This window comes from Capsicum annuum, chromosome 12 (assembly GCF_002878395.1).
Source record: "Capsicum annuum cultivar UCD-10X-F1 chromosome 12, UCD10Xv1.1, whole genome shotgun sequence".
Taxonomy (NCBI): domain Eukaryota; kingdom Viridiplantae; phylum Streptophyta; class Magnoliopsida; order Solanales; family Solanaceae; genus Capsicum; species Capsicum annuum.
Genome location: NC_061122.1, coordinates 75559548 through 75566861, shown reverse-complemented (window position 1 = coordinate 75566861; position 7314 = coordinate 75559548). Strand labels below are relative to the sequence as shown.

Below are 7314 nucleotides of genomic sequence, written 5' to 3'. Positions count from 1 at the left end.
CAATTTTTACGGGTTGACGATCTTTGACTCTTTAGATTTGGCCCGATAATGAAGAGGAACATAATGGGCATAGTCACATTCATGATCTCACCTATCTTTATCCCTCTCACGATCCATCCAATCTTGATTTCCGCCTTACCTTTGATAGGTGGGATGGGAACCCCCCAAGTGGTTAGCTAAATGACGGATCCTCATCCAACTTTGTTTCCTCTTTATCATCATCATAAAGTTTTGATGCTACGGCATTGACTGCTTTCACGGGTGCACTTATAACATGATTTATCATAAGTTTGAGTTGGGTTAGCATTTTCACCACATTCTTGTCATTTTCTTCATTCCACTTTCTTTGTTCATTATCGACCCTAGAAGTGGTAGAAGGAATCCTGGGTGCTTCGATTTCATGGGTATGAAAACCTTGAGTTTTCTTAGACACTTCTCTAATCAATAGAAAGGTCATGTGGTGGTGCAACTTTACTAGGGAACTACCCGCCGCATTATCTACCACTGTTTTGTTTAATGGATCAAGGTCATGGTAAAAGATCTCGAGAAGCATTTTCTGCGGGACTTCATGATGTGGGAATTAAGGTATCTTACCGTTAAACCTCTCCCATGCATCAAACAACAAATCAACATTCATTTGCCAAAAATTTATCATCTCATCCCACTTTGAAGTATTTTTTATGGTGAGAAATATATATCAAGAAACTCCTTAGTATGCTCATACCAAGATGTAATTGAGTCGGGTGGAATTGATTGAAGAATGAAACCTCCTCTCATGTTCATGCAAATAGGAAAAGGCAAAGCAGAATGGACTTTTCAGTAATGTGTGCTATATTAAACGGTGCACACACTTCCATAAAAATCTTCAAATGGACATTTGGGTACTCAAAGGCTTGACCTTTGTACAATCCTTTCATTTACAACATGCAAAGCATGATACTAGTCACATGAACTACTCTGTTACGATTAGTTGGTGGGATACGAATTGCGCCTGTTTGCCCCACTTTATTTAGTGGGCGCTCAACATCTATAGTGTCAACAAAGGGGCCCTTGTTGCTTGTGCTACAACTCATCGTTGTCTTAACACTTCGATCACCTAAATCAAGATTTAAAAACAATAAATAAAGTAAATTATATCACCCCGGGTATTCCCAATTAAGAATCACACCGTACAAGTGAAATCTATAGTTCTCTCCCCGATAATGGTGCCTTTTTTATAATGCTCAACCTACTCTAATGATTTAAGGGTGAGGTGGTCGTTGTGAAACAACCCAACTATTATTGGTGTCTAATCCACATGGCGTTATTTATAGGTTTAAAATCGTGTGGTTGTCCTAGTTACTACGAGATTACTAGGAGTGATAAGAAATAAGACATGTAAAATAAAATAGGGGGAATTTTTAATTGAAGATAGATTGTCAACTAACAAAGCCCGAATATAACACTTTTGATTTAAGATTAAGAATAGAAATGGTTTTGGGATTATGTCTACTTAGATATAAAGTGTGTGGGTTAATGATGGTTTGGCATGAATCTTAGTTGTTGTTAAAAGGATAGGCTAGGCTGAAAGTCATTTTAGCCAATCTTTCATAAAAACAACGACGATTTCACCCATTGGCTCTTTCGATCACCTAATAAGTATATAATTTGTAGTCACCCAAAACATCAATCAAGCATCCCTATTTCTAGGATGATGCTCTTGACATGGCTTACGCTCCAACCATACTTATTTCTAAGATTGCAAAAGGTAGTAAACCATAGACTTAATTGTCCACCATCATTTGTCCCCCTATAACCCACTTTCAAGGAGATTATGGGTTACGTCAAGTTGACCTTATTCCCTCTTCCAAATATGACAAAGTGTTTCTAGAGTTTGGGGTTTTCAGGCATCAAACACATTTTTAGATTTGAAGTTTCACCCATCAAATTCAAACTAATAAGCTAAAGCAATGGTGGAATCCATATACAACAACTAACAGACGTGCAAACAAAATAACACCCACAGATAATTACACTTTAGTTCAACATAATCCCACGACTAAATTACTTAGCTACTCATGAAGAATGTAAAGAGAAATATACCATGAGGATTATCCAAAACATTTGTTCTTCACAAAATCACGACGAAATTAAGCCTCCAAGAGTAGTTACACACTTGCCCAATTAGGGTTTCCTTCTTTAGAGTAAAAAATAGTTATGATGGAAGCAATACCTAAAGAAGAAAGGATTTTTTTTAAATATGGTTTAAAACTCGTCTAAGTGCTTCTACAAATCTGCCGCTGGTCATATTCCCGCTAAGCCATGATCATGCAAGACTATCCGCGACCACGTCCACGCGACCGTAATTGTATGTTGTGACCACATTGTGCTAACTTTCTTGACTAACCAAAACTATGGATTGATGACTGCAGTCGCCGTAACTGAGGCTAGTGTAGTCCAGCTCTTTAGTTGCACTCTTCTTTGCTCCCTTTTTTTCATTTTCAGCTTGAATTCACATCTTTTGATCTCCTCTACTCTGTGCCTGCAAATATTGGATATTAGTTCATTTTATCACTAATATGTCTCATTCATTTATTATAAACAAGGTAATGTGCACAAATGTTTAGTGAGAATGAGTGGAAAAATCACTCCTTATTAGTGAGTATTCAATGAGGATCTCCTTGCATTCTCATGCCAAAAATTATGACTTATAGTCATGACTTTTATGAATTCCATAAACAAGGTTTCCCTAAAAAGTATAATTCCATGATTCCTCCATGTAATTCTTGAATTCTACCATGAAATAATGTTCCCTTATAATTTAAAGTATTCTACTGTATTCTAATAGTGATAACATTTTATGTTGATGAAATTGTTATATTCTTGCGTTTAAGTCATAAAATTTACTATCATGTAATTACAATCACATCCTCATATCTAATTACATCATCTTCTATGATGGTTGGTTATGTACACCCTATACCCAGTTGATTTTGCATGTTATAGTTTTCAAAATTTCAAGGTAATCATGTCATTTTCATCCTATAAAATTTATAACATTTTATAATGAACACTCGCCAGTATTACACCATGCAAAATACATCAGTTTACATGTTCATGACTACTGCAGATTTTTCATGCACTATTATATTAATATTTACCAAAACTTAAGCATATTCGTTACCAGTGCATGTACCAATTTATTCTTCAGGTTCTTTCAGTTAAGAGTAGGACATATTATTAAGCGAACCTAGGGTTGAAGGCTCACCCACGAGTATAGGACTGAAAAGCTTTAGTAGAAGTCTCTATGTTCTAGAACTACATATCCAACATAAGTTATGAGATGCCACCTGCCATTTTAGGATCGACACACTTTTAGCAGTCACCCTACAGTTTAGGACTAACACTCTAGTCCTTCGAGACATCAGCATTATGGATCCATACCATTAGTGTCAGTACCCGTGGCAAGGTATTTTCATCCTTGAAATTGGGTTACAGGTTTGACCTCGATTAGCTTACACTAGGGAATGTTGATTGTAATTAGCTCTCGTAGTTTCAGTTAATAATCAGATTATATCATCTTAGGTTTAATGATGCTAGCCTACCATCTTATTACAAATTCCAAGGCCGAGATAAATTCCAATCCTGCCAATATCAACGCTTAGAAATACCACAAAGCCTCTATCCAAAAGAATACAATTATCTAGTTGGGACAGCCTCCAACCATGGCAAAAATCAATATCTCAAATGAAAACAAAATGTCTAAGAGTATCCATATCATGAAATGGAGCCTTCTGCAAATATGAGAGCATACCACTTCGATTGAAATATTTTCCTTGAGTCAATCACAATGTAGGAGGAGTCGGACAGCCAGTTCCTGCCTAACGTGGGTATACAGCCGCCAGTAGAAGAGTGAGAGAATGACCGCTAGCATGTATCTTAGGATACAGATAAAGTAATGCCATTTAAACAACCAAGTAAAACCATCATTTCTGAGTACAACCATATATATATATATATATATATATAAATGCCAAGAAAGGGGATCTGTGTTTAATATCCATTTAAAACCTTTACCTGGACCCGTAACCTTGTCGCTTACCACACCAATGGGCCGTATGGGTTCAGCTCCCCTTGCTGAAAAAGTCCTAGCGTATGTAGTCGCACGACCAGGAGATAGCCAATGCGATGACTAGTACATCCCTCCAATATAAAATGTGACACTCACACATGGCCGTCAAGGAAACCTCATATCAAAAAATATCAGTTTCCAGGTTTTGTTTCGTCAGAACCTCCACCTTCCATGGATCATTTACACATGCTACCATTAATACCCTAATTACAACCATATCCAATCAAATCCAATTAACATTTATTAACCAAGGCCATTTATTAGTGGTATCGTTATACCTACCATATTTCAAGATTTATCCATAGCCAAACAATTTAGGTTAAGGGGACTGAAGTTCCCTATCCATTTACCATATTAACCTCTTGGGAGACATCCATGTACTCCACAAGCAAAATAAATATGCCTTTAATCTTTGTAAACAATTTATAGTTTCATGAATAAGATGAAAACAAACAAGATTTCCACTTGAAGCAGACAATGCAATGAACATATCTTTATAAGCATTTTATCAAACACCTTGGTGGTATAATAAAAACAAAACCAATTCCAAAGACCATTAAACCTTTACCATACAATCCAATTTCCAAAAACTACCATCAATGCATATAAACGAATACTCAAACATAGGATACCATAACCAAACCATTTAAACAAAAACCCCAATTAATAATTGAAAACCATAACCCATACTATAACCCATACCATGCCTTTTTAGAAATAAGAAGTATGGAAGAGACATATGTCTTAAACTTAGAAAGATGTTGGGAGAAAATCACCAAAGAAAGTTCCAAAGCAATCCCCAAGTTGAAATCCTAGCTCACTTTCCCGAAAAGCTCTTGAGAGAATTGTTTAATATTTATGAATAGTTTTCTTTGAGTTAATGAATAGAATAATAGGGTAAATAACCTTGTAAGTCTACTAGAAGTTGTCGGTCATAATTAGAGTAAGTAGGGAAATGTTAAAAATACCCCCACTTCTGTCCCTTAACAATCTGTCACAGGGATGCCACTGACCTTTTTACGAGTCATACCGTTCCTTATGATTGGTTACCACCAGTTGTACCTAGGCCTTACCTTTGGATCATACACTGTCCAGTATACGACTCATCCAACCAAGTCATAACCTCATCATACGATCCATATCCCTAGTAGAATGAATTACCAGGATGATCAAACACTGCCCACTATATGAGTTCATAAAATGACTCGTATCAAAGCCTTACAACATATTCCCTTACCTGGTGGCCATTTTGGTAATTAAAAAAATTTCACCAAATAACACTGGTCAGCTTATGACTGGACCATACCACTCCTACACCAGGTTTGAAAAATAGTTTACAAAGAAAATTTTCTAAGGCTAAAACCTAGAATGTAACATTCTCCCCTACTAGGAACATTAGTCCGTAAATGATGGATAAGGTTGGGGTAACCACACATGGAGTCATTTGCACTATCAAACATCCTTTAGCAAAGTTAATGAAAAGGCAAAGATATAATTCTTTCCTTCAACAAACTAAGAACACAAAGATATGTTTAAGCACACATATCTTCCGCACGAATACCAATAGCAGAAAATAAATACGGATACTTGAACTTCATGTCCTCTTCCACTTTCCACGTAGCTTCTTCCACCTAATGGTTCTACCATAGAACCTTAACCGAACCCACATCCTTGGTCTGCTACCGATAAACTTGCCTATCCAATATCTTAACCGAGACATCTTCATAAGACAAAGAATCTGAGATATCCAACCCTTCCAAGGGAACAACCAAAGAAGGATCTCCAACATACTTCCTCGACATGCAAACATGGAAGATCGGATTAACCAAACCCAAACTTGCAGGAAACTCAACCTCACAAGCAACATTGCCCACTCTCAGCAAAATACCATAAGGACCTATAAATGAGGAATGGGTTTCCACTTTTTGCCAAACCAAACCACTCCCTCCATGGGAGACATCTTTAGGAACACCCTATCCCCAACTTCAAACTCTAATTCTCTATGACTAACATCCGAATAGGACTTTTGGCGACTCTAAGCAACCTTATACCTATTTCGAATCACCTTCACCTAATCAAATCCCTTCTTGAAAAAATTTAAGAAATAAGAGGTAAACTATATACCACGATAAAAAATAATCGAAACAGGTACCCCATGCAACTTCTCAATCTCTTGAAGATACAACATTGCATAATCCTCCATCGAAAAGGAAGTCTTTACCAACAAAAAGTGAGCAGACTTGGTCATCCTATACACGATGACCCAAATCAAATCAATAGATTTTGAGAATAAGGAAGTCCAATAGTAAAATCCATATTGATCATCTCCCACTTTGATTCAGGCAACTCTATTTCTTGATGTAACCTAGTAGGCCTCTTGTGCTTAACCTTAACCTATTGACACACAATGCACTTGGCCATGAAGTCAACCATATACTTCTTTATACCATTACACTAATAAATTTCCTTGAGATCATGATACATCTTTGTCAAACCAGCATGGATAACAAAGCACGATTCAAGATCCTCAGCAAAAATACTTTATCGCAGTTGGTCGACTTACAAAACACACAGCCTCCCTTAGTACTACAAAGTACCTTCACTACTAATCTTAAACAATGCCACCTTTTGCCCACCAACATAACTCTTGATTTTTATCATGTACGAATCCAACACTTGTTTCTCCTTATTATTTACACCAAAAGACAATTGAATCACTTCTTGCACCATACACCACCATCTTCGGAATCGAAGTGACGAACTCAAAGATTGACAAAGCGGTTAATATCGTTCACCAATTCCCTTTTTCCTTCCTCTACATAAGCCAAACTTCCTACAGACAATCTGCTAAAAGCATTGGCAACCACATTAGCCTTATCTAGGTGGTAGTAAGGACTAATATCATAGTCTTTAAGACACTCAAGCCATATCCTTTGCATGAGATTAAGCTCCTTTCGCGTGAATACGTACAACAGACTCTTATCATTGGAAAGATATCCATATGAAAACCATAAAGATAATGCAACCATATTTTGAAAGCAAACAGAATTGCTAACAACTCTAAATCATGAGTAGGATATTTTCTCTCATGCACCTTCAACTGCCAAGAAGTATAGGAAATCACCTCCCTATGTTGCATCAAAATACAATTAAGCCATAACCAAGATGTATCACAATAAACCACAAACCCATCATTGCGTTCT

General features: G+C 36.7%; 1 non-coding gene across 1 annotated transcript; it reads left to right on the top strand.

Annotated features, from left to right (window-relative positions):
- Positions 1-563: 563 nt before the first annotated feature.
- Positions 564-673, top strand: LOC124889912. Its single transcript, XR_007048824.1, has one exon. It is a non-coding gene; the product is annotated as a small nucleolar RNA R71 (small nucleolar RNA).
- Positions 674-7314: the final 6641 nt, after the last annotated feature.